We start from the raw sequence: 19072 nt of genomic DNA, 5'->3' as shown, positions 1-19072 counted from the left end.
TGAAACCAGTATCTTGTCCAGTCAATGCTGTAGTTATGGCTTGTGGAACAGGAGGGTGAGAATCAGCGTCTGGTGGTAGATGAGCTACAATTTTTTAAACATTTATTATCTTAAGGCCAGTGCTTATTTAGCTGCTAGAGAAAAAAAGAAAAAAGAAAAACTTTGTGGCAGTTAGAACATAGTTTATTCTTTTTTATTTTTTTGAAGCGAAGTTTCATTCTTGTTGCCCAGGGTGGAGTGCAATGGCATGATCTCAGCTTACTGCAACCTCCACCTCTCAGGTTCAAGCAATTCTCCTGCCTCAGCCTCCCTAGTAGCTGGGATTACAGGTGGACATCACCACGCCCAGCTAATTTTTTGTATTTTTAGTAGAGGCGGGGTTTCACTATGTTAGCCAGGCTGGTCTCGAACTCCTGACCTCAGGTGATCCACCCGCCTCAGCCTCCCAAAGTGCTGGGATTACAGGTGTGAGCCAACGCACCTGGTTCCAACATAGTTTTCTTTCTTTCTTTCTTTTCTTTCTTTTCCTTCCTTCCTTCCTTTCTTGCTTTCTTGCTTTCTTGCTTTCTTTCTTTTTCTTTCTTCTTTCTGTCTTTCATTTTTGAGATGGATTCTCGCTCTGTCACCCGGGCTGGAGTGCAGTGGCGTGATCTTGGCTCACTGCAAACTCCACCTCCTGGGTTCACGCCATTCTCCTGCCTCAGCCTCCCAAGTAGCTGGGACTACAGACGCCCGCCACCACGTCCGGCTAATTTTTACTATTTTTAGTAGAGACGGAGTTTCACCGTTTTAGCCAGGATGTTCTCGATCTCCTGACCACGGGTGATCCACCCGCCTCAGCCTCCCAAAGTGCTGGGATTACAGGCGTAAGCCACCGCGCCCGGCCCATAGTTTATTCTTTAAGTGCAGGAGTACATGACTTAAGCTTTGCCTGGCATGGCCTTAGGTCTTCTTTATCATTCGGTATCTTATTTCCACAGAGTCCATTCTGTCCATCTTATGGTCTCTGTTTTAACATTAGTGCTGGTTAGTTGTGTTTGAACAGTGAAAGGGAGTGAGCATCATAAGGCATGTCTGACCTCCCATCCCACCATGGCCAGGAATTCAGTTTTTAAGGTTTCTCTGGGGTCCCCTCGGCTAAAAGGGGGTCTGTTAAGTTGGTTGATGGCATTAAATTTTATTTTTAGTTCTCAAAATCTAGTGGTAAAATAATATATTTTAGAGTTTCTATACAAACCTTCTCTCTTCTTCTAATGACAGACATTTCTTTTTAATTTTATATATTCCAAAGCCACATGCTCCATGCCTGGAAGTGATGGTCAGACATCAATTAGCATTAACAATCTGAAGAAGCTCCATACAACTAATTCTATATTAATCCACAATCTTTTCTGCTTTTACAAAATTTTATTGATCTTTAGTTTGATTGTGTTAGATATTGTCAAACAACTTTTTACCTTCGTTTAATGTTCTTACGGTTGACTATGATGGATTCTGTCCTATTCTTCCAAGCTTTAGGATGAGAATTGAGTTTTATTCTCTCTTTGTTACTCTTCAATGGACTGAATGCATGTGTTCCCTCAAAATTCCTATGTTGAAATCTAATTCCCATTGGGATGGTACTTGAAGGTGGAGACTTTAGGAGGTGATAAGCCATAGCAGTTGAGCCCTTATGAATGGAAATAGTGCTCTTATAAAAGAGACCTCAGTGAGCCTCCTTCCCCCTTCAGCTATGTGAAGATACAACTAAAATATGTCCATCTATTTGCCAGGTAGCAGGTCATTACCAGACACTGAATCTACCAGTGTCTTGATTTTAGACTTCCATAGACTTCTAGAAATATAAGAAATAGATGTTTCTTGTTTATAAGCCACTCAGTCTATGGGATTCTGTTATAGCAGCCAGAAAGGACTAAGACTCTTCTCTGTGTGTGTGTGTGTGTGTGTGTGTGTGTGTGTCTTCTCACTGTATTCATGATTCTTCATAATACCCAGGTTATAACAGATACCATTCTTTATACAAAGATTCATCAGCAGAGGCCTGAGGAAGTAGATTTATAGTCCTAATGTGTTACCAAATAATTTCCTAAAAATAATTTGCCTAAAAATAATTTTCCTAAAAATGTACTGCCCTGCAAGAACGGAATCCACATATATTTCTCTTAAAATGAGAATGGAAGAGGAATAAAATAAAGAGCTTTACACTTCTCTGATCTCAATGTTAAGTTAGGTTCATACCTTGAAGAAACTTCACTGCCTTGCAAATTTTCCCAAGTTTGTCCTTGTCTATAAAGGGCTACAAACAACTCTTTATAACATCTTAGCAGTGCCAGGCACTCAGAAGAAAACCCTGTATTAGCCTGAAGTGTCAACATATAATGCTGTAGTTTCCAAGATGCTTTTAAACTGTACTGTGGTATATAATGCGCATCCCTGAGCTGTTTGTGAGGAATATTTCTACAAAGTGAACCTCTAGGAAATCTCGTCTGCTCTTCCCTTGTTTCTTCATGAGGGTCTGTCATTAAAAGTTCTAATATATCCATCAGCTTTATGCTCGTGAAACATGAAACTGAAAAATAAAAGAAGGTGAATCAATAATTCAACAACATAATTTGGCAGTATTTTATTATTATTATTATTATTATTATTATACTTTAAGTTTTATGGTACATGTGCGCAATGTGCAGGTAAGTTACATATGTATACATGTGCCATGCTGGTGCGCTGCACCCACTAACTCGTCATCTAGCATTAGGTATATCTCCCAATGCTATCCCTCCCCCCTCCCCCCACCCCACAACAGTCCCCGAAGTGTGATGTTCCCCTTCCTGTGTCCATGTGTTCTCATTGTTCAGTTCCCACCTATGAGTGAGAATATGCAGTGTTTGGTTTTTTGTTCTTGCGATAGTTTACTGAGAATGATGATTTCCAATTTCATCCATGTCCCTACAAAGGACATGAACTCATCATTTTTGATGGCTGCATAGTATTCCATGGTGTATATGTGCCACATTTTCTTAATCCAGTCTATCATTGTTGGACATTTGGGTTGGTTCCAAGTCTTTGCTATTGTGAATAATGCCACAATAAACATACGTGTGCATGTGTCTTTATAGCAGCATGATTTATAGTCCTTTGGGTACATACCCAGTAATGGGATGGCTGGGTCAAATGGAATTTCTAGTTCTAGATCCCTGAGGAATCGCCACACTGACTTCCACAATGGTTGAACTAGTTTACAGTCCCACCAACAGTGTAAAAGTGTTCCTATTTCTCCATATCCTCTCCAGCACCTGTTGTTTCCTGACTTTTAATGATTGCCATTCTAACTGGTGTGAGATGGTATCTCATTGTGGTTTTGATTTGCATTTCTCTGATGGCCAGTGATGGTGAGCATTTTTTCTTGTGTTTTTTGGCCGCATAAATGTCTTCTTTTGAGAAGTGTCTGTTCATGTCCTTCGTCCACTTTTTGATGGGGTTGTTTGTTTTTTTCTTGTAAATTTGTTGGAGTTCATTGCAGATTCTGGATATTAGCACTTTGTCAGATGAGTAGGTTGCGAAAATTTTCTCCCATTTTGTAGGTTGAATTTGGCAGTATTTTTTAATTCTATGGTCTGCAGAGGACAAATTGTATTCTTTAAAGTATATGCATTTGATATGCAAAGCTAACTGCTCTCATACTTCTAGCCATACCCATTCTGAAGTTGTAAATCGGGAAGTGCAATGACATTCACTATCACTGGACAGAAGATACTATGAGGAGGTCAGAGAATATAGCTTTTGGCAAACAGGACTGCAGACGCTAAGAATGGAAGTGTGCAAGTTCTGTACAAACCCCTTAGCTCAAGACATCATGTAAATCATGAAGACCAATAAGCAAGATGCATCAATTTACAAATCAGATACTAATATTATCATATTTCCTCTGGGTAAAGAAACACTCAAAAGATTTAAGGATTTCTTTTTAAACTGCAGTTTGCTCTGAGCGTCCATGTAGCCCTGACAAAAGAAAAACAATGCAACAAAATAAACACAAGACAAAAAAAAAGCATAGAGTAACTTCAGTCTGATACAGTAGAAAGAAAAAGTAAAAACCTTTTTTTTGGTAAACTTTTCTAAAAATACTACATGACAATATAATTCAATTAAATTATATAATTTCTTATCTGAATAATAGTTTGTACCATTTAATTGATAGACATGTCTAAACTTGGGAAGTAATTAATTTTGCTATTAGTGTTTTTTTAGATATTGAGGAAAAGAGATTTTTAAATATTTGAATTTGTACAAAAATGCATTATTCCAGCTGTCAGATAATTTCACCCTCAAACTGGTGAGCTCCAGGCTACTGTTATAGAACCTGCATTGTCATGTTCTCTGAAGCATTTTGTTCATGCCTTAATCAGTATTTATAACCTTGCTGTGTGACAAAACTTGAAGTGATCATACTATTATATTACATGAAACCTGTCCCAGAGCTCAAACTTAAGATAAGGCACAATAAAAAATATAATATGTGAGAATTAGTCTATTCAAAAAAGAAATGCAAAAGAGACACTTGGGGACAAATGAGATAAAGGGAGAATTATAAAGCATGCAGACTTTAGATACCTGCTGTGAGAAACCTGCCTACCTGCCCCAAATTTTTCAGGAGACTTTCAAATCCTACTGCTCTTTTTCAGGTAGATGACCCACAACCAATTTTATTTTGAATCTGAGCCCCTCATATTACCTTCCCACACCCAACCCAACATCTTCCTCCAGTGGTTTACACTGTCTCTGTAGATGGTAACTAAGCCTCCAATTGCTCAGGACCAAAATTTTAGAACCATCTATGAGCCTCTCCCTCTCTTGTACTTCACATTTCTTTTCACCCCTTGCAAATTCTTTCAGCTCTACCTTAAAAATATATCAACATATATGCAGAACCTAAACACTCTTCATGTCTTCCTCCTACCACCCCGGTCTGAGACACCATCGCAAGTTATTGGGAACTAGGGGAGGGAGGTAGCCTCTCAACTAGTCTCATTTCTTTCCCTTTGGCCCTAAACTCTCCTTTCTCCATGTCCTCCGCTTCAGACTATACTCAACACAGTAGTAAAAATGATTGCGTGACAGCTTGAGTCAGATATGTCACTCCATGACAGAAACAGCCAATGGCTCCCCAACCTAGTTGAGTGAAAACCAGTCTTAAAAATGAGCTGTGAGATTTGAACTCCACCTTCCAGACCTGCAGTGTCAGTATCTCGAGAAAACCATTTATTTGTCTGTTGCTGTCATTTATTCTTCTCCAGGCACATTGATCACTTGTATGCTACTCATCATTCCTTCTTTCTGGAATGCTTCCCCAATATCTGTGTGGGTCGCTGCCTCTGCCACTTCTGGCCTTTGCTTGGATGTCACTGTCTCCTTGATTTATCCTCTGACCACTGTAGTTAACATTTTAACCCTGCTTCTAACCTAGTCCTCCCAACCCTCATTCTTGATTCATTTTTTTTTTCTATCTTAAGCATTCCATTAAACATAAACATTGATTTCATATTTTTCATGAAGGTTCCAGGTAATGTTTAGTAGGAATTATTGCTAAAAATCAATCCTTTGGGAAAATAACCTCTTTCTTCCTCTTCAGCTCTTATTCTTTGACCAAGTGCTTTACATACTGTATAATTTACTTGTTACTTCATTTTTATACCTCCTTTTTCTAGAACTTAAGTTTCATGAGAGGAGGATTTTTGCTTCTTTTATTAGCATCCATATGGTGAACATTTAGAGATGTACTTGGAACCTAATATTGCTCAATAAATAAGTAGTTGAATATACTTTGGAGTTTATTCTTTTAATGAATAATAATGGCTTTCATTTATCCCGTCCCTTTAGTATTTAGTAGGCTTATAGATGCCAGGTTTTGTAGAATGAAAGGGAAATGTAAAGGATTTCTGTAGAACGCAACATGTCTTTCTTCCTTCTCTATCCCCAAATCCCATGATATGAGGATTTTAACTATTGAGGTTCATTTTTGTAGTTTATATACTTAGCATGGGCCCTTGGCTAATGGGGCTTTTAATAAATATTTTGATATGGATGAATGAGTCATAAGTATAATTTCTGTAAAATGAATAGTTTGGCTTAGAAGTGTTCCTCAATCTTGGTGCTATTGTCATTTTAAGGCACATTCTGGGTTACACGCTAGATGCCAGTAGTACTCATCACAACCCTTTGATAGTGACAACCAAAAATGTCTTCAGGTATTGCCAAATGTATCCTGGGGGCAAAATCACTCCAGGTAGGAACTTCTGCTCTAGAAGATTCTAACATTTTATAAAATGAAGCTATGAACTTCTCATGTACTACCCTAATGGATGATCCAGGCTTCTTATTCTCTCTCTTGCTTTCTTGATTTCAGCCACCAAAGATTTGCTGTCATCCACACAGAAGAATAAAAAGATGAAATATCAGTGAGTTGATCTATGTTGCTCTGATTCAAAGTTAATGATACAGTCTTAATGTTTCTGTGCTTGTTCCTGTTTTATCATCTCTGCCATAATTCACTATTAAAGATTTTGTTTTCTTATTATATGTACAAAGGTAATATATAAACTACCAATACAATGAGGTGAATAGGTTTGCAGGTTGAAATATTGAACCGTTTTATGTATGCAAAAGCCAATGAAAATAAACACTTAGCTTTTTCTGACATTATCTGGTTCTCAAGAGACTCTTGACAAACAGGGAATTGCTAAGAAAACACAGGAAGAGTATCAAATATTTGGTGTTTATATCATATCTTCATATTGGTGAAATAAAATTTAGTACAATGTCTCTGTCAGGAAATGTTATATCCATTGAATAAAATATTGCATATAGATTAAAAAAACTCTTTTCATCAACTACTATGATTTTCTTTTACGAAGTTCCAAACAATTAGCAAAAAACTGAAACTACTTCATCAGTGAAGTTCAGGCTCTGGAGAACATCAATCAAGTGACTCTGCCAACAATTCAATGTAGTGTTTCTCTATTATTTCACAGGGAAATTGGAATGTTGCTGAAACACTTTAGCTAAGTACATTCTGGCAATGGAAAACATAGCACAACTCTCAAGTCAATCATCAATGTGATTGACATACAAAGCAGGAAGATTTCTACCCTCATGCCCCTCTTTACCTTATTTCTGTCTCTCTACTACCCATACCATAAGCAGAGCAATACCTAGTCAAAACTGTAAAATAAATCAACTTGGGGGGTGACTAATGCTGTTTTCATTTGTAATTTGGCCTCTACATCCATCAGGATAGATGAGCAACTCCCACAAACTTAGAAGTTTGAAACAACAAAAGCTTATTTATCTCATGCTAAACATCTTGAGTCAGCAGGAGAGTTTGACTTGGAGACCTAAAGGGATGGGATCCTCACTATCTGGAACACTGGTAAAAGGAACAGAGTATGCTAAATTGTGAGTTAATACTTAAAGGCTCACATTTCGTTGGCCAAATCGTATCACATAATTGTGTCTCACTTAAAGAGGAGTAAGGTTGAGTAATCCTGCCATGTGCCTACCCCACAGTGAGAGAATCAGAAACAGGTGAAATAGCAATAATGGCCACCTCAGGCCTCCTTTATTTTTCAGAAATGTTCTGCTTTATTGTCATAACTCTGGTCATTTAAATCGCTCATATGTGATCTTTTTTTTTCTACTACCAAAATCCTTATAATGATAGAAAAAAATGCAACTGATTGTATAATTTCAAAGAGGAAGAGCTTTGCTTGTTCCTAGCACAGATATGTTATAGTCATCTTTGTATCCTCAATACCGAGGACAATATCTAAAATGAAAGTTGGAGGCACTCCATAATACTTGTTAAAAAATGAATAGTTTTTTTAAAGTAGTGAATTAACACGACCTCTGAACTTTCATACAAAAACAATGATGAAATAATTACTTTCAATTCAAATAGAAAGTGAAAAGTACACAGAGTAAAAGTAATATGTCAGTGTTGGAAATGGGTTTATGACATCGGTAAGAATCCACACCAAGGCAATGATCACTCAGCAAGGCTAGTTTACTTTCTTCAGAAAGGGTACAACTCACCAACAGTCTCACCATGAGAGCACGCCGAACAAAGGAGACGGGGACATTTATAACTTTCATAACCTGATACAATCACCCTATGGCTGTGTCCTATTTCCGTTGGTCAGCATGGGACCTCACATTCTAAGCTTGACCCAATTGGTTAACAGCTTGGAACTTTCCTAAATAGGCAAAGGAGAAAGAGGACAAAAAAAAGAGGAAGATAGACATGAGATGGCCAGGAGGATTTCCAAATAAGGAATGGCATGCACTATAGTTGGGGGCATGTTTAGTCCTGTCCAGGTGTGCCTGGGGAAATTAGAGCAGCTGCATTAGAACTTACAGATATAGAGATACATAGAGCAAGGAAATGACAAGCTCTTTATGGTTTCAAGAAACTTTGAAGAAGAACTTCTCTATTCCTCACAGTCAGATAACTTTCTTTTTTTTTTCTTTTTTGTATTTATTTTTATTTTTTAATTATTATTTTTATTATTATTATACTTTAAGTTTTAGGGTACATGTGCACAATGTGCAGGTTAGTTACATATGTATACATGTGCCATGCTGGCATGCTACACCCGTTAACTCGTCATTTAGCATTAGGTATATCTCCTAATGCTATCCCTCCCCGCTCCCCCCACCCCACAACAGTCCCCAGAGTGTGATGCTCCCCTTCCTGTAGCCATGTGTTCTCATTGTTCAATTCCCATCTATGAGTGAGAACATGCAGTGTTTGGTTTTTTGTCCTTGTGATAGTTTACTGAGAATGATGATTTCCAATTTCATCCATGTCCCTACAAAGGACATGAGCTCATCATTTTTTATGGCTGCATAGTATTCCATGGTGTATATGTGCCACATTTTCTTAATCCAGTCTATCATTGTTGGACATTTGGGGAAGTTCTGGCCAGGGCAATTAGGCAGGAGAAGGAAATAAAGGGTATTCAATTAGGAAAAGAGGAAGTCAAATTGTCCCTGTTTGCAGATGACATGATTGTATATATAGAAAACCCCGTTGTCTCAGCCCAAAATCTCCTTAAGCTGATAAGCAACTTCAGCAAAGTCTCAGGATACAAAATCAGTGTACAAAAATCACAAGCATTCTTATACACCAGTAACAGACAGAGAGCCAAATCATGAGTGAACTCCCATTCACAATTGCTTCAAAGAGAATAAAATACTTAGGAATCCAACTTACAAGGGATGTGAAGGACCTCTTCAAGGAGAACTACAAACCACTGCTCAATGAAATAAAAGAGGATACAAACAAATGGAAGAACATTCCATGCTCATGGGTAGGAAGAATCAATATCGTGAAAATGGCCATACTGCCCAAGGTTATTTATAGATTCAATGCCATCCCCATCAAGCTACCAATGACTTTCTTCACAGAATTGGAAAAAACTACTTTAAATTTCATATGGAACCAAAAAAGAGCCTGCATCACCAAGTCAATCCTAAGCCAAAAGAACAAAGCTGGAGGCATCACGCTACCTGACTTCAAACTATACTACAAGGCTACAGTAACCAAAACAGATAACTTTCTATTGTTATTGATTTTATCCTAATCGTATTGAAATTTTGATGTTCCCATAACCCTGCTCCCAGCCTTTTTCTCTTAATATACATGCTAACCCCTGGTAATAAGGTAGAATCATGAGAGCAGAAACAACATTTACATTTTGTTTTTCTACTATAATGAAGCCAACATCTTAATCAGGACTCATCATACAACAGATAATACATTGAATGAATCTCCACCATTAAGGCTGAAGATATTCTCCGTAAGATTATAATTCCCAATTCTTACATCCATTCCAAATCTCTTTCTTAATCTTCAACTGTGTGTGTGTGTGTGAGTGTGTATATATACATATATGTATTCTTTATATGCTATGGATATCTCAAACTACCTAAGTCCAAACTGGATGCATTAACTCTACTTCCTTCCAAACCTGATCTTCTAGCCCACTATTCTATGAAAAACACTATCAGTTACCTAAATCAGAAATCTGAGTATTAGTTTTGACTATTTCCTCACTCTTACAATCCATAGCCAGCCAATCAGTAAGTATGGTCAAATCTACCTCTTCTCTATCTTTTAAATATTACTTTCTTTTCTCCAAATTCCTTGACAATGACCTACATTAAGCCACTATTACTTTTTATGGAATTAATGGAACATTCTTTTGACTTTCCTCTAGCCCGTTTGTAATTTTTTCTCCAAGTGATACATGAAAATCTGATTCTACCATTTTCCTATTTAAAGTCATACAATAGCATATTTTTGTCTCCAGTAAAAAATATCTAACACAAAATATATTTTTGTTTAATATTTTTAAATAATAATTATTTTTTCTCTGTTTTCCTTTTTAGCCTTATCTCTAAACATCAGCAGATATGACACCGGATTAAAACATTGGTATTTAACAATGGGGATTATATAAATCTTTGATAGCTTGAGTCATATTAAAAAAAGAACTTTTAGCAAACACAGACACACACACACACACACACACACACACACATATACATACATATATATATTTCTAAAATCACTTTACTTCTCCCTAAAGAAAAAAAATACTAGGATAGGTGGATATCTGAAAATCCATAGAAAAAACAAACCTGATGGATTCCATATCCTTAGCTGAGTGTGCCACTGATGTTCTTAGATGTTAGATATGGAGCTTGGATATTTGTCCATTGCTAAAATACTATGAATTTTATAGAACACTCTTTGAGACACAGGGAATATATTATTATTGTTTCCACATTGCAAATTGGGAAAATGAATTTTCAGTGAATTAATTGATTTGCCAAAGGTCGGTCAATTATTTTGTGACAGAGCAGAGATGAGTCTTCAGTTTTCTCACTTTTTTTTCTACTCCAGTGTTTTTCTGGGATATATGAAAGTGGGGATAGGGACTACCAATCTCTGCAGCCTAGAAGATTAAATCTAGATCTAAAGGAAAAGGAGAATTAAGTAGACTAAAATGAAAATCATGGTGATAATTTGACTTTAAAGGATGCCTTGCTTTTTCTGTGCAATATCATTTCCGCTAATAAACTATCATTTCAGTGTTTATAGTAACCTAGAATGTTAGTAATACACTTGCAACACAAATGGTGAATAGTTAAGTAAGTAAGATTGTAAGATAAAATAAACATGATTATAATACTGCCATTTACTACATGTGCCTATGTACATTAACTCAATTCATTTTAATAATAATTTTACTTACCTATTGCCTACATATTTTCTTCTGACAGCACAAGTTTCCAAATTATGAGTGAGTTAGCACAATCTTAGATAATTTAGAGAAGACTGCATTGCTGTCACAGTGAATACTAAGTAACTTCTGAATTCTGCTACTGAGTTTTGATAATATTTGTAATGTCTGTTACTTCTAAAATCTGTAGCTATCTTGCATTATACTAAAGTAAATTATTTATTTTTTAATCACGAAATATTCTTTGGGATTATTTGTTTTTCCTTGAAATTTTATACTTTTTTATGATCCTCACCAAAACTAATCTCTAGCTAATCATTTTCTCACTCCTTTCAAAAGCAAATTTTGAATGTTTTGTTTAGCAAGTAGATTTTGCTAGAGTTTAGAACAAAACACAGTAATTAAATGTGTTTTGTTTTTATTTTTTAACTTTGGAATGTGCATCTAACAACATGCTCTACAGTTCAATCCTAAATCAATCACTGGAGTTTCTAATTTCTCCTCCTACTTTTTAATATCCTAGTGGCTCTAGAACATCTCAAGCATGAACTGAGGGCTAAGAGGAGAAAGATCTAATAAATATAGTACTGTAGCATATTTAAGGGTTTTAGCTGTAGGTTTTTTTTTTTAAATTATATTTCCCTCTAAATAAAAGTAGCACTATAACAGAAGGAGTTTTAAGTGATCTTCAGGCATTTCCCCCCATTTTTTTTGGTGAGAATACCACAAACATTTGGTTGCCAATTTAAGTGAGTGCCATAATTTGACAATATATTTTAAGCTGACAATGGAACTCAGAAATCACCACTTTCTTACTTACATGGCTGAAATCACTTTATTTCTCTGCATTCAAATATTTTCTCTGGAAAATGCAAGAAATAATATTGACCTTACTCACTGCTAACTAATAAAAGTGATCACCAAGCTCTTAACAGATGCAAAGTGCTATGCAAATGTAAGTGCTCAATGAGGCAATGAGTCTCATGGAATATTTTTCTGCTCTGTTAAAATGCTTGAATATTCCATCTTCATAAAATCAGTTCACAATACTACTAAAGAAGTTTCATTAATAAAATCATTGAAAAGTGCATTGATTTTTTCAATTAAAAGGTGGGATACTTCTTTAATGTAGAGTATTTGAGGAGCATTTGTACGAAAAGTCTACTTAAAAATGCATATCCATGAGTAATCAGTAAAACATTCAGCAGGTTGTTTGAGTCAAAGGCCAAATTACGTTTTTAAAATAGTGCTTTGTTTCTATAATGTGAAGCTGGTATTTCTAATTACCAAATCACATACTATTATTAGTAGAAAATATTTGAGATACGTACACATCACCAAATGCTCCCTGGAAAATCTGCTTACATGGTTAGGGCTAGTAAAAACAAGGGATTGTAATCGGATTTAATTGCTCTCTGTTGGTGCAAACCAATTTAGGATAAACTGGGAATTCATAAATAAGAATTAATATAACATTGCCAATTTTGAGTGACTAAGGTGGACCAAGTCCTTCACAAAGGCACCACTATGAGATATTTATCATGATAACAATTTTGGAGATGAGAAAATAGAGACGTAATGTGACTTCCTCAGAGTCATATTTCTCTAAGGGAGTTACTAGAATTTCATTTCATATCTATATAATTTGAAAGCTTCTGCTTTTTTTTTCCTACTATAGCATGAATAAAGTATACAAATATTTGGACTTTGTCATCATCTATTACTTTCAAATGGCAGCAAATTCTCATAAGAAATGGATTTGTAAATATTAGTTGTCAAATTTCAAGGATAAACGTAAAATTGGTTAGGTCAAGAAGGATTCATATATAAAACTTTAGTTCAACTCATATTCATGGAGCATCTATTTTATGCAAGACACAGTGCTTAATGCTAGAGAGAGATAAATAAAATATTAACTAACAGATACATTACTTTTGCACAAGACCTCACTCTAAGCATTTTACTTATTAATAATTTAATCCTTACAACAATTCTATGTGTTAGATATAATTACCACATTTTATATATAAAATAATGAGGTTGGGGAGGGTTTTATATTTTACTTTTAGGAAATTGGGTCTCCCTATTGTGGGACCTGAATGTCAGAAATTTGTAAAACAGGAGGGTGGGCTGGAAATTCAGGTAAGCGTTGATAGTGGAGTCGGGAGTCTGAGATCTGCAGGCTGAAAATTAGGCAAGGTTTATATGATACAGTCTTTGAGTAGAATTACTTCAATTACTTCAAAAGTTAAATTCTTGAAGTAGAATTACTACTTCTTCAAGAAAGAGGAAACCTCCAGCTGACTGGATGACATTCATCCACATTATGAAAAATAATCTGCTTTACTCAGTTTACCGATTTAAATATTAATCATATCTAAAAAGAGAATAACACCTTCACAGCAGCATCTAGACTGGTATTTAACCAAACATGGGTACCATAGCCTAGCCAAGCTGACACATATTAACCAGCATATCTTCATTTTATAAATGAGGAAATAGAGATAGAATAAGTATTTTTCACAAAATCAGCCAGCTACTAAATGGAAGAGCCACGATTCAAAGCCTTTTTTTTTGAAGTTTCAATGCTTAACTACAACTCCAATATGAATCAGTCCTTCTACCTTCTTTTTGCCTTCCAATCTAGAGGAAAGGTAGTGAAGGATGTCATTTTCGGTTTCCATGTTTTCATGTTATGCTTGGGAAGATGGTGATGATGCACTGCTCTTATCTAGTTGTATCAGATATTTTAATTATGAATGTTTTTAAAAACTTCCTGTAAGTAAAGGTGAGCAAAAGAAACAGTAGGTAGTCACTGTTATACAAAAATACATGAAGAGTTTGGAGTAGTTGGCCAAGTTGCATCTTTTTTCAATTCTGAAAGCTTAAGTGTCTGTGTCATAAACTTGCTAGTGCATTCCTCACATCTAGCAAACCCAGAAGAGAAAGGGCACACCAAAGTCTGCAGTCACAACAAGCACAGTTCTCCCTCGTTGACAATTAATTCCCTTAGTACAGTCACTATCTATTGTGGCTTCGTGTATTTGCTGGGTTATTTTGTTTTGTTTTGTTTTGGATTTTGAGATCCAAAGGTATCTCAATTAAATAATTATTTCAACTTCTCAAGTAATTAACAGAAATCTTACTATACATTTTAGTACATTACATTAAGTTATTGCATATTAATTGCTTAGAATAGTGGCTGAAAAATATTTGTTGTAAGTATTATTATCATATAACTGACTGATGTTACCCATCAATTTTTTAATTCATATAAATATCAATACATACTGACTGTTGAATTTTAGTTGTATTTTTTTGTTTGCTAGTTGCTATGTTACCCAAAAAGAACTCAAAACTAAGTCCTGGCTACCAATAAAAATTTAAACTCAAAGCAGTACTCTATATTTCTACAAATATTATTTTATAATTTATTTTCTATATATAGAAAGAAAACTGAGTGTAAAATTTTTCCCAAAAACTATTTTGAAAAAAGAAATTGTGAGTTGCAGAATAGAGACACTGATAAGAACTTTTGTGATGGCTCTGAGTATTGTTGAATTTTAGTCAAAAGACTTAGCTCCAATCCTCTCTATAAAGATGAGACTTTTGTTTACAATTTACTTGCAAGTCTTATTTCTGGATCCCAGTGTAATAAAGTACAAATGAAGCCTCTTGGACTTCATTCATCTCATATCTATTAATGCTCTTTTTTTTTTTTTTTCTTTTTTTGAGACGGAGTCTCGCTCTGTCACCCAGGCTGGAGTGCAGTGGCACGATCTTGGCTCACTGCAAGCTCCGCCTTCCAGGTTCACGCCATTCTCCTGCCTCAGCCTCCCAAGTAGCTGGGACTACGGGCTCCCACCACCAAGCCCGGCTAGTTTTTTGTATTTTTAGTAGAAACGGGGTTTCACCATATTAGCCAAGATGGTCTCGATCTCCTGACCTCATGATCCACCCGCCTTGGCCTCCCAAAGTGCTGGGATTACAGGCATGAGCCACCATGCCCGGCCTATTAATGATCTTTGACTCCAGATTTATCAAAGGGAAAGGGAAAATTTACTTCAATTTTACTCAGAAATTACATTTAATTCATTCCCTGCTAAAACTAATTGCGGATATCCCATCTATTAATTTTGAATGTCCTAAGTGATAATCCTGTGAACACGTAAGCTATATATAACTTCTACGAAGACGCCTTTTTCTCTTTTAGCAGACAGCGGCTGATTTATATACATTGTCCATCAGATAACTTCACTTGATGCACAAAACTCTGGAACTTCTTATCTTTATGAACCTAGAGGAGATTGCATCAATGTCTTCTTTTACAAATGCTGTGGAATGGAGAAGACAGTGAATTCTAGTTCAAAGGAAGAACGTGAAAGCAGGAGAAAATGATTGAGCCAAGGAGACATTGAGACCTTGGTCTGTCACAAGAGATCCCAGTAAGAATCAACAATGAGTTTGCTTCAAATCTAGATTCTCAGTCTTCATCTTTATTAATTCAAATGTAGTAAATCTAATGAAAGGGACCCTGAATTCTGAATTTTTAACTAGCTCCAAAGGTGAGTCATGAACTACCTTTGAAACAGACTGGTCTGTATAATACAGGTTCTTGTTTCCAAATTCTTCCCTTTGCTCCGTGGGCTTTTGGCTTATTTCACCCAAAGAGACTACAAATATTCAGTGCATTTCTCCTCTGTCACTTCTATTTATTTTATGTATGTCTGCTTTTGACATTTATATTAGTCTTTCCTCACATTGCTATAAAGAACTTCCCTGAGACTGAGTAATTTATAAAGGAAAGAGGTTTAATTGGCTCACAGTTTCATATGGCTGAGGAGGCCTCAGAAAACTTACAATCGTGGTAGAAGGGGAAGCAGTGACGTTTACATGGTGGCAGGCAAGAGAGAAGGCCGAAGGGGGAACTTCCAAACACTCATAAGACCATCAGATCTCATGAGAACTCACTCACTGTCAGGAGAACAGCATGAAGGAACCCACCCCCATCATCCAGTTGCCTCCCTCCCTTGACATATGGGGATTATAAATCAAGATGAGGTTGGGTGGGGACACAGAGCCAAACCATATCAAGATTATTTATTAGGTTCTTTGACATCAAATATCCTATCTTTTCTTATTTTCATTTTCATTTTAGTTCTTCCAGAGTTGGTTTTACACAAAAATGGGTTCTAACCTATACTCTCGCTTCTACCAACTCAGCTGTAATGTCACAGTCAGAATTCTGACAGCTTTCCCATGTTCTTCCAAGCATGCCCTTCCTTAGAAACTTTTTTGTCCTGGCTCCATTGTGACTTCACACTCTTAGGCAACTGATATTTATTGTAAGTCAGAGACCATCAGTAAAAAACAGATGAAGAATAGTACGGGTCAACTCCAAGGTCTGGTTATATATATCATGTTATTTGGTGGTTGATGATCGTCTTTCCCATAAATCTGTAAAGATAATGTGCATCACAAGTAACTACATAGGTAGACTCTCAGACATTTTCATCCCCCAAGGCTGCACATTTGCCCCTTCACCTGAGACAATAGGGCTTTTAGAGTCCTAGCATCCATTCACTCAACTTAGATGACATTTCCTTTGTCGTTTGAGTTAATGGATGTACAATAACCTTATGGAAGTATGAAAGGACGTCAAAAGGCACTCCAGCTTTGCCGCTGTTTCTAGTGCTTTCAGAAGATGACATGACTGATGAATCAAACCTAAATGAAGCCATAGGCATTGTCAGTTACAAATATGCAGGGCACACACTGCTGCTAGTTCTCCTGTCAGGACCACAGTACATTTCCTTAGACAGTAATGTAAAGTTAACTTCAAAAATTTCTCCTGGCACAACAAAATAGGGTTAATATTACCATAAAATTACAATTGTTTTGGACTGCCTAGAATATTTATTAATAACACTCAGTGTTTGGAGAATAGATAACTATATGTATAAATTTCTCAGGGACCTCTGAGATTCTCAAGGTCAGCCTTTATATTTGATTTACATAAATAAGTACAGAGGCTTTAGAGTAGAGAATATAACAGGATTTGACATCACACAATCATCTTCAAATGCAGGCTATAGCATTACATCTCAGTTTGAGATAATGTAGGGAAGATAGTGCCTATCTAATAAGATAATTTTTAGAATTACATTACTATCATAGATAATATAAAATAATTGTACTGCAATTAGCATATATTACATTGTCAGAAAAACTTTAAGTGCCTAGTAAATAAACAAACAAATAGAAAAAAATTAACCAGGAAAAATGCAAGTTAAACAAATTCTATAATCAAGAATTTAATGAAGAAATAAAATTTTATTCTTGGAAATTTGAAATATATATATTTCTAAACTATGAATATCAAAGGCTCACAAATTTTTAGCAAAATGAGTTTACTACTAGCTCTGAAAATTAGTATTAGCATTTTGGAAATAATATAAATCCAGATATTTTTGACATGATAGACATAAAAAATACTGTAAAGAAACTTTATACTAGTACGTATATGAAATGTCTTTTTAAATAAAAGACATTATAATAAAAGAAAATATAAATAAAATATAAAAGAAAATATAAACTATGTCATTTTAGTAGTATAGGTAGAAAAAGTATTATATATGGATAGAAGGTAAACATGCATAAATTAAAAATTATAATTGTATGAAATATGAAAATACATTTATTTGAATTGAAAATGCCTGGAAAGCAGAAAATAAAAACTATAAAATCACTATGCTGACAACTACTTAAATAGCTATAAGATGGCATCTAGGTAGAAGATAAGCAATAAAAAGGTTTTTTTCTTGTAAACCAGGATTTTTTTACTTTTATATATTTTTTAAATGTTTGCAGTGCTCGTAGTATAGAGAAATAGGAAACTGTACAATTTGCCACTACTTTCTTCATGCCTTTGATATGTCACTTAACTCATCTGAATTTCAGCTCATGCATTTATAAATTAGAGATAACTAATCTTATGGATTACTTGGTATCATATGAGTAAATTTCCTGGACCACAACCTGCAACATCATGGGTAATCAAAACATATTAGTTTGCATGAATTCCTCTTTTATCCCCACATATCTAAAGTGTAAAGGGGATGAGCCGTATTATCTCAAAATTGTCTTACCATCCATAGTTAACCATTCCAAGACAACGTATTTTACAATATTTAGCATGTGAGATATTTTAGAATGAGGCATTCATATTTCTATAAGATATTTGTATCAAAAAAATTCCTGATAGTGTATTTCCATGGGACTGTGAGATTTTCTTCATGAAAGTCCTTAAAGTAAAACTAAATGAAAAGTCAACTCTAATATGAAGAAACACTGGTGATTTAAATAATTATTCATAATATATACCATCTTTCTAGAATGACCTTAGGAAAATTAAATCACTAAACAACAAAGAAAAATGCAATAGAAAAAGACTAGTGGAGTCAACCAAGTAATTTATTTATTCATTTAAATAATTTTTGTAAGTAAATCATCATGCTAATGAGAGAATCAAAACATTTCCCAATTCAAAAGTTATGTTCTAATTTTGCATTTTTCAATAAATAGATTTCTGTTTTCTGAATATTTTTTCACTCCCATTTCCTCAAAACGTGTTCTTCATCCATGCACTGGTCATAAAAGGTCACTTTAATGGGTAAAGGTAAAAGCTGTTCTAAGAGAAGCAGTTCTCCCAACTCTGGCCACCTTGCTGGTTGATAACTTTTTGGAGAATTCATATGTGACATTACACA

General features: G+C 35.3%; 1 long non-coding RNA gene across 3 annotated transcripts in view; it reads left to right on the top strand.

Annotated features, from left to right (window-relative positions):
- The window catches only part of LOC129035200 (uncharacterized), a 93754-nt gene that overhangs the window by 54181 nt on the left and 20501 nt on the right, over positions 1-19072 (top strand). For all 3 annotated transcript variants that reach the window (XR_010126030.1, XR_010126029.1, XR_010126028.1), the window contains one exon: positions 6404-6455. This is a non-coding gene — a long non-coding RNA (uncharacterized LOC129035200). The remainder of the gene's footprint in view (positions 1-6403; positions 6456-19072) is intronic.

Source organism: Pongo pygmaeus, chromosome 3, assembly GCF_028885625.2.
Source record: "Pongo pygmaeus isolate AG05252 chromosome 3, NHGRI_mPonPyg2-v2.0_pri, whole genome shotgun sequence".
NCBI classification, from domain to species: Eukaryota; Metazoa; Chordata; class Mammalia; order Primates; family Hominidae; genus Pongo; species Pongo pygmaeus.
This window is presented reverse-complemented; position numbering and strand designations above follow the sequence as displayed.